Source organism: Phaseolus vulgaris, chromosome 4 (genome assembly GCF_051622355.1).
Source record: "Phaseolus vulgaris cultivar YP4 chromosome 4, ASM5162235v1, whole genome shotgun sequence".
Taxonomy (NCBI): Eukaryota; Viridiplantae; Streptophyta; class Magnoliopsida; order Fabales; family Fabaceae; genus Phaseolus; species Phaseolus vulgaris.
Genome location: NC_143501.1, coordinates 47,928,989 through 47,938,470, shown reverse-complemented (window position 1 = coordinate 47,938,470; position 9,482 = coordinate 47,928,989). Strand labels below are relative to the sequence as shown.

General features: G+C 31.6%; 1 long non-coding RNA gene across 1 annotated transcript; it reads left to right on the top strand.

Moving 5' to 3' along the window:
- Positions 1 to 471: 471 nt before the first annotated feature.
- Positions 472 to 6,119, top strand: LOC150028140 (uncharacterized). Its single transcript, XR_016520300.1, has 3 exons — positions 472 to 608; positions 1,314 to 1,816; positions 5,796 to 6,119. It is a non-coding gene; the product is annotated as an uncharacterized LOC150028140 (long non-coding RNA).
- The last annotated feature ends 3,363 nt before the right edge of the window (positions 6,120 to 9,482 follow it).

Here is a 9,482-nt window from a genome sequence, read left to right as displayed (position 1 = left end):
TTTAAATTTTTATTAATGATACTATAAAAATAATTAATCATTATATTAATTAAATTATATACTATTTTAATACTAATAATTTAAAATTATTAATATTTAAATTAATTTTTATTATATAAAAATTTATAAAATAGTTTTTAAATTAGTATTTAAATTAGTTATAAAAAATTTATATTTTAGATTTTAAATTAGTATCAATAGTTTTATTTTTTTTTTTTACTGATAAAAAAATAATTTATATATTTTAACGTGACGACTACGCAATCTTTCTCATTTGATTATTGACTTTGGCAATAAAAAATAATTATTATTGACTAGTCAAAGTAATACTAATAGACCTGATTTTATTTTTCTTCGTCAATCCCATCACAAATTCTAGGACTTTGTTACATATTTTCAATTGATGTAGTATGAAATGGAAGAAAAAAAGTTAGGGTTTTCTTCTTACATCATTATAAATTTGTCTTGATTTCTGATTCTGAAGCATACTATCAAGTTTCAGCAGTGTGAGATGATGGCTAACATCTTGAGTCTCTCATCAATCTCTCCACGTTTTCTTCTGTTCATCATAGCCTTTCTTTTGCTTTTGCAGTTGAGCTTTGGTTCAGGTTAGTCTTCCTAATGAATCATCAGAATGCATAGAAGAAGATAATCACGATCACTTCCACCACGTATTTGTCATGCATGCATGTTCATTATTTTTGGAGAAATTAGTGTATCTTCAAAACGTAGGGTTTTGTTGATTCTTTAAAAACATTATAATATTATTATTTTGAAAGGATTATTATAAAACTTATGTTTTCACCAGATTAATAAATAAATGTAGAACATGTTAGAAATATTCTAACCCTATTACACAAGAAAGAAATATTATGATTACTGTTTAACTTTTAAAAACAGAACCAAAACCTATCTAGGACCTTACAATTGTAGAAGGTTAACTATTCCTAAGACATAGACCACATATTGATACATGAAAATCATCTACCTCTTTCCCCCTACAGATTCTAGCAGATTCAAACTTTGTAATGATCAATTACATTAGACATGTTCCAAAATTCTAAAGAACCCAAAAAAGAACACAAAATGAAAAGCCAAGTGATTCAACATCATAAGCATTTATTTTCTTGTTGTCCAAGATTTTGATTGTAGCATGTGTTTAAAATTGTAAGATCACGATCACTAAGTTTGATAAATGACGGTCCTGGTAAGTGTTTAGCAGGTAAAGTAAAAGTAGATTTTATTGAATTTAGAAGCTTATTAATTATATGTATATTCAACACTTAATAACGTGCTGTGATTGTAATTTGCAGATCTGAAAATGAGAAAACTGGGAGTCATGCCAAGTCCACCTCCTTCACCTTGGCGTAATAAACCGCGGGGCAGATTCTACGATCCACCACCAAATTCATCTACACGTCTTTAATTTAATTACTATAACATGGTTTCTAAGACTATTATATATTTTATAATTTTTTTTACTGAAAATCTTTTGATATGTAATAATAGTTCTTTTGTCTTCAAATGTTCTGCTACTACTCAGTTTCTGTATAAACTTTTTGCTCATAAAAAAATTTCAACATTGTGACATGTGTTGTTAATAATCTATTTAATAAAATTGGGAGAAAAAAATACTGAAGTTATAAATAACTTCATATAATTAGGAATAAGAGAAGATCCTTGTTCTCAATGGACTTTGAAAAATCAATCCCAGCTCCTTGCTCCAGCGGTCCAACATGCTCATTGGTGAATCCAGTAGAAAAAGGAGAAAGTCGACTCATGCACCGAATGGAGGGGTGAAAAGAACATCCAAAAGGTTAGCAAATAAAAAACCATCTATATCTGTCTCTGATTCTGGAATTAGAAATTGTAATAGGATGTTTTGGTTGAAAAATAGCCCTATGGATGCGGTGAAATTATGGGATCTTGCGAAAAAATTGGGGTTTACATATTCTGGGGATGAGGACGATGTTATAAAACAAATAAATTTTCTGGAAAATAGGGACCAACAGTGTAATCTGTCTAGAAAAGGGGGGAATGAGACTGTTGATTAATGAGAATATTATGTTTTAATTGTAGAGGGTTAGGCTCACAACACAAACGCACATACATAAAAAATATTATATCAAAGGAAGCTATACAGTTTGCATGCTTACAAGAAACTAAAATGAAAAATATAAATTTTGAGATATGCCAAAATATGTGGGGGAAATCGAACATAAACTGGATACATAAGAATGCTGACAAAGGTGCAGGGGGAATCCTTACCATCTGGGATAATAATGCTTTTAAATTAGAATATCATTACATAGGAAATGGCTTTGTTATTGCTCAAGGGATAATGCTTGATAAAAATCAATTAATTGTTGTGGTAAATGTGTATTCTGCTTGTAGTTTAAGTGAAAAAAGAATAATGTGGGAGGAAATTTTAATTTTTAAAGAACAGAATCAAAATAAGTTGTGGTGCATACTTGGTGATTTTAATGCCGTGAGAAAACAAGATGAGAGAATAGGTTGTCAACATTTGGGTTCATACAAAAAGGAAATGAATGATTTTAATGAGTTCATTGAAAAAATGGAACTATTTGACATACCTATGGTAGGAAGGAGATACACTTGGTATAGAACTAATGGGGAGGCAAAATCAAGATTGGATAGGACACTATTGTCCCTGGAATGGATGGATGTTTGGCCACAATGTAAACAATATGCTTTAAATAGAACGGTATCTGATCATTGTGCTTTAATTATAAAACAATCTCATCAAGATTGGGGACCAAAACCGTTTAGATATCTAAATGTGTGGCAAACAGACAAAAGCTTTAAAGATTGTGTTAAGAATGATTGGGAAAATCAAAATTTTGAAGGAAATGAAATATGGAAAATGAAGGAAAAATTGAAATCTTTAAAAAAAAGGATTAATACTTGGAATAAAGAGGTGTTTGGCTCATTGCAGACAAAATTAATTAACCTAGAACAGATGATTAGCAATCTAGACACAAAAGATGAGCAAGGTGGATTGAATGAGGATGAGAAAAAAAGAAGGAAATCTTTGTTTGCTGATTTGAAAAATCTGTGCCTAAAAATTGAAATGCTTAATAGACAAAAATCAAGAATTAAATGGCTGTAGGAAGGAGATCTAAATACACAATTCTTTCATAAGATTATAAAATGGAGGTCAAATAAAAACAGATTGAACGGGGTGTATGTAGGGAATGAATGGTGTGAGGAACCATCAAGGGTAAAGGGGGAAGTTCTAAGGTTCTATAAAGAAAGATTCACGGGCTCACGAGAAATTCAATTGCTGTTAGATAATGTTCCCTTCCCAAATATTAGCAGTGAGGATAATAGGGCTTTGATAAAGGTAATCTCTATGGAAGAAGTGAAACAGGCAGTGTGGGACTGTGATAGTAATAAATCCCCTGGACCAGATGGTTTTAATTTTAGCTTTTTTAAAGAATTTTGGGAGATTATAAATATAGAATTATATAAAGCTGTATGTTACTTTCAAAGATGGGGTAGATGGCCAAAAGGATGTAATGCCTCTTTTATCACAATCATCCCTAAAATTGCTAACCCTGTTAGATTAGAGGACTTTAGACTAATATCCTTAGTTGGCAGTTTTTACAAAATCATAGCAAAAATTTTAGCTAGAAGACTGCAGAAAATCATGCATATAATCATTGATCATAAACAATCAGCTTTCATTCAAGGAAGGGGTATTCTTGATAGCATAATTGTGGCAAATGAAGTTATAGAGGAGGTAAGAAAGAAGAAGAGTAAGTGTATCATTGTTAAGGCTGATTTTGAGAAAGCCTACGACTCTGTGGATTGGAATTTTCTATTTTATATGTTACAAAGGATGGGGTTTGGAAATACATGGATTAGATGGATTAGGAGTTGCTTAGAATCATCATCTATATCCATACTTGTCAATGGAAGTCCTACAGAACAATTCCAACCGACAAAGGGCCTAAGGCAGGGCGACCCTTTAGCACCATCTCTATTTCTTATAGTGGCTGAAGGTTTGGCTGGAGTCATGAGAGTGGCCCAACAAAAAGGATTCTATGATGGGATTAAAGTAGGCTTGGATCAGGTTGAGGTTAGTATGTTACAGTTTGCTGATGATACTATATTTTTCTGTGAGGATAATGTGAAAAACATTACAACAATTAAATGTATTCTAAGATGTATTGAACTTGTGTCTGGGTTGAAGGTGAATTTTCGAAAAAGTAAAATCGCAGGTATAGGTGCACAACATACTGAAATTCTAAGATACTCTGCGATTTTAAATTGTAATCAAATGGAAGTTCCTTTTAAATATTTAGGGGTTCCTGTGGGAGATAATCATAGGAAAAAAGTGTTTTGGAATGATATGATAGCAAAAATTAAAAGCAAGCTTTCTAGTTGGAAAGGAAAATTTTTATCTTTTGCTGGAAGAGTTACTTTGATAAAATCTGTCATTTCAGCTGTCCCTTTATATTACTTATCTCTGTTCAAAATGCCTACAACAGTTGGGAATTTAATCACAAGATTACAAAGAGATTTTCTATGGGGATGGGGAAGTGATAAAAGGAAGATAGCCTGGATTAAGTGGGACCTTCTATGTCAATCTAAATCGGAAGGAGGACTAGGAATTAAGGATGTAAAGTTGTTTAATATGGCTCTTCTTGGGAAATGGAAATGGAGACTTGGTTGTGAAAAATCAGGACTTTGGAAACAGGTATTGGAATCTAAATATGGGTCTTGGAGAGAGTTAGATGATAGTGTTGTGTCAAATACTGAATCTTGGTGGTGGAGAGATATCAAGAAGGTGTGCGGAGGAAACTCAAACTCTTGGTTTGATAATCATAGAAGGTGGAAGGTCGGTGCAGGGAGTAATATTAAGTTTTGGACAGACCATTGGATAGGGAATGATACTTTGAAAAACAGATATCCCAGAATTTTTTCAAACTCAGTGCTTAAAGAGGGCTCTGTAGATAAATATGGGGTATGGCAAGAAAACCAGTGGGTATGGCAAATAGAATGGAGAAGAGAGTGGTTTTTATGGGAAAATGAAATTATAAATGAATTTATGGATGAATTGAAGACTATTAAAATAGATGCTTGTAGAAATGATGAGTGGGTGTGGGTAGGTGATATCTCGAATTGTTTTACTGTTAATTCTGCTTATAAAATCCTTTGCCAACAAAATAATTTGCAGTCACATTCATGCTCTGATTTCAATTTTGATTCTTTTTGGAGCATAAAAGCACTACCATCAGCACATTACTTTGCCTAGCGTGTTTTATTTGGTAAAATTGCAACATATGATAATTTAGTACATAGAGGAATTCAGGTTGGAAGGGGAATGTGTGTCATGTGTGGGTCTGAGCTTGAAACAGTAAATCATCTTTTCTTCACATGTAAAGTGACTTCTAAAGTATGGTGTATGTCTGATGCTTGGGCTGGTAGAGCTTTTGTACATTGTGATAATGCTATTCAACATTTCGAACAAATAGGTTTTATGGGTCTAAACTACTTGGGAAATTGTGTTTGGAAATGTGTGTGGATTTCTATTATTTGGGGAATTTGGAATCATAGGAATAGGATAATTTTCAATAATGCAGTGGTGGATCCTGTTGAAATTTTTGCTTTGGCCCAAGTAAAGGCGTGGGCATGGGTAAGTTATAAATTTCCAAAGTCAAATTTCTATTATTCTGATTGGTGTATTAATGTATATGAATGTTTAAAATCAATACATTGATGATTAACACCCTTTCTTTGCTTTTTGTTGGATTCTTGGTTTGGATGAGAGTAATGTCCTTGGGGTACAACTTTAATCATAATGGATGCTTGGAAAATGCAGTAGATAGCAAGGAGGCAAAGTCTTTCTTTTGAGTTGATACGCCTATAGTCTGGAATTTGATTAAGTTACAAGATTCCTTGATAACTATTTTGGTTTATGTATTGACATCTTGTTGTTTTTAAAGAGGTTAAGATTAGCAGATATATGTGTAGAATATGTCTATGTTTAGGCATGTTATTTGGAAACCTCTTTTCTCTAGTATAAGGAATTGTGTAAATGGGTTGGAGTACCCCTAGTACTTCTATTTATTAAATCTTTATTGCTGATTAAAAAAAAAATGGACTTTGAAAAATAACAAAACAGTACAACCCTAGAAAATATCACAATTAACTATTATCAGTGAAAAAAATTAGAAGGAGGCTTTTAAAGAAAAATATCACTAACAAGATTAATAAAATAAGAAACAACAAATTTTTCAGTGCTAAACAACATAGGTAAAATTAACACAAATGAGTTAAAGCTGATGATGATGTTAGAAAAAAGATAAAGTAGATTTCGACTCAACTAGACCAATAGAGTGCAAAATAAAACCTAGGCTTCTTCTTCCTGCACCCCTATGTTTTTTCCTGCACCCCCATAATTTTCTAGATCCCGAAACTAACATTGACCTTTTATTTGAAAAGGACCGTGGTTACCGGAAATTGGAATCTCGCAGTGTGTTACGGATTTATTAATTCAGAACTGAATCATTTTTTTTTCTGGATGAGGGGTGTTCTGGAAGCAAATTTTGCATAAATTATTGATTTCCATATTGTTGAATCCGAAAGCCTAATTCTATTACGGATTGGTGGATTCAGAATGCTTTTTTTGAATTATGAATTTTTGAATCCGGAATGCATATTTCTGTTACGGATGGGTGGATCCGGAATGCTTGCTTTGAATGATGGATTTTTTAATGTGAAATACATATTTTGAATTATGGATTGGTGAATCCAAAATTTTACTGGAAGTGTCAATCCGAAATTTTTCTGGATTCCATAATCCAGAATACAAAAACTTAAATATATTTGAAGTGCATTTTGGGGTTTTTAAAAAATAATAAGGACAGTTTGGTTTTTCATAACATTCTGAGGGTGCAGGAAGAAAAATGTAGGAGAGCAAAAAGAAACTATCTAAACGCTATACCTACACTGGCCCAATACGAATAAACTTATTTGTTGAAAAATAAATTTTAAAGATATATGCAATTAAATAAAGGAAAAATAAAAATAAAATAAAAAATAAGTTAGAAAAATTATATTTTACTCTAATTATTTTATTTTATTTTTGTTCACAACTTCTATCTTGATTGCGAAAAAAAAATCAATTTTTTTATTATATTTACACATTTAAAAACACAAATATGTTTCATTGAAATTATGGTGGGTAAATAACACAAGAAAAAAATATTGTTGATGGTTAGGAGCCACCAACAAATTTTAATAATTTGGATTTTTTTTTTAAATTCCCTTTCATTAAAAAAATGCAACAAAAAATTATATGTATACAATCATTAATGAAATAATCGTATGCTTCCACTAAAATTAAAATTGGTTATCTTATAATCGGTGATGTATTTGTCAATAAATTTGAAAACAGGATTTTAATTAAAATTAAGAACATAAATAAAAATTAAAAAAATTCTTAGATTGCTACAATACTCAAATGTTTCAAACTTAACCACTTGATCGACGAAAATGTTATTTTGCTTTTGCGGGTTTTTCGTCAGATGGTTGACTGACGTAAATATGATGTTAGGCGTCAGTTTTTGCTCATTTGCCGACGAAAAATCCTGTTATTCTTGTAATGTAAGTATCACTATATAACTTGTCATCTCAACTATACTGACACCTTAAAAGTAACAACAATCATCTATTATAAAAAAATTATTAAAAAATAAATAAATATATATATATAATAAAACTTTAAAAAAAACTAGACTAAAAGACATATATTAAAAAAAAAGTTGAAATGAAATGTAAATTACATTAATGATGTTGCGGAATATAAATGTATACTATTAAAGGTCCTAGGTGGTCCTGCTAAATGCCAAAGTTTCTGCAGTTGCAATGCACACATGACATATAATGATAATCTTTTTGGAAGATGGTACCATGTATTGTGTTAATGGGGTAAAGGGTCTTCGTATTCCTACTTAGAGGTTTTTTTTGGTTCAACTTTTATGCCTTACAATTATGTGTAGCTAATCTGTGTAGTTATGGGGGTTTATGTACTTGGATCCGGTTGAATTATATTGATATTATTTGTAGGAGAATTTTTGTGGTACTAATTCAAGTAGTTTTTTCTATAAAGAGTAAAGTATTTCTTAAATATTTTTATTTATTAATTTTTTATTGTTAATAAAAAAATACTTCCAATTTGATCATCATTATATTCTTTAATCCATTAAAAGAAGTTACAAACATTTCGTGTTTTCTCCTAATCTAATACCAACATTATAAATAATTAAAAACTAAAGAATTAAAATTGTGGAAACAAAATTTAGAAGACAAAATTGTAAATTTTTTAAGTCTAGGAAAAATATTAAAATTAAGATTATAAAGTTAAAAAAGCACACATAATTAAACAAATAAATATAAATAGTTTTTTTTTATCAGCAAAAAATTAAATAACAGGAACCACTTAAGGGGTGGTTCAACCCCTTATACATCCCTAAAAAATATGAGACAATTTCTCTGGTCTCTCAAACCAACAAATAGAGAGACAAACAAATCTACCACTAAAAATCCGTACAGCCCGTTCACTTTCAAGACTAACCCGTACCAATTCAAAACTAACCCGTACAAATACAAATCTAACCCGTACAAACTCAAAACCAAACTCAATACCATCTCTTTGCAACCACAAAAGGGGCAAAAAGAACAACAGAAGCTAAGAATAACAAATAACCCAACCGAAGGAGTAATAACAAATAACCCAACCGAAGGAGTAACACTTATAAAAACTCACTTTATTGAAAAAGTACAAGTATTAGGATCAATGCACCACTCGGAGTAATTAAAACTAGCAGAAACAGTTTTAGAAGTTACCCAAGACCAAGCCTTTAATTGTGCCAAAGTGAACACTTCCGAAGGATCGATCACCCCTCTTTGGAAAATATGTTTATTCCTGTGCTTCCATAATTCACTACCTACAGCTATCCAAACACAATTCCAAACTACATTAACCTGGACAGGAGCATTTAGCAAAATAAAATGCAAGAAGTGAGCTGTTGGGACAACATGGGCACTGATTCCAGAGGAAGACAAACACACTTTTTCCCTCAACAGGGCCTCTTAAAAGATCATAGGCAGATTTTACCGAGAAACCACTATCCTTACAGCCTTCCAAACTCGACTATCTGCAGAATTCAAGATAGGGGTCTTTCCATGCACTTCTTGTAACAGCTGGACTTCCTGGCATATTTCCCGATCAAACAGACATCCCCTTCAAATTAACTTCCACTCCCATCTATCATTAACCCACTCCCCACAAGACTGTAAACTACCTTCTTTATTACCACACAAAGAGAACAATCTTGGAAATTTACTTCTCAAATCTTCGTTGCCCACCTAAACATCTTTCCAAAACAAAGTATCCTTTCCGTCTCCCACTCTCCACTCGCAACAATTCTCAAAGGATTTACCACAATCCT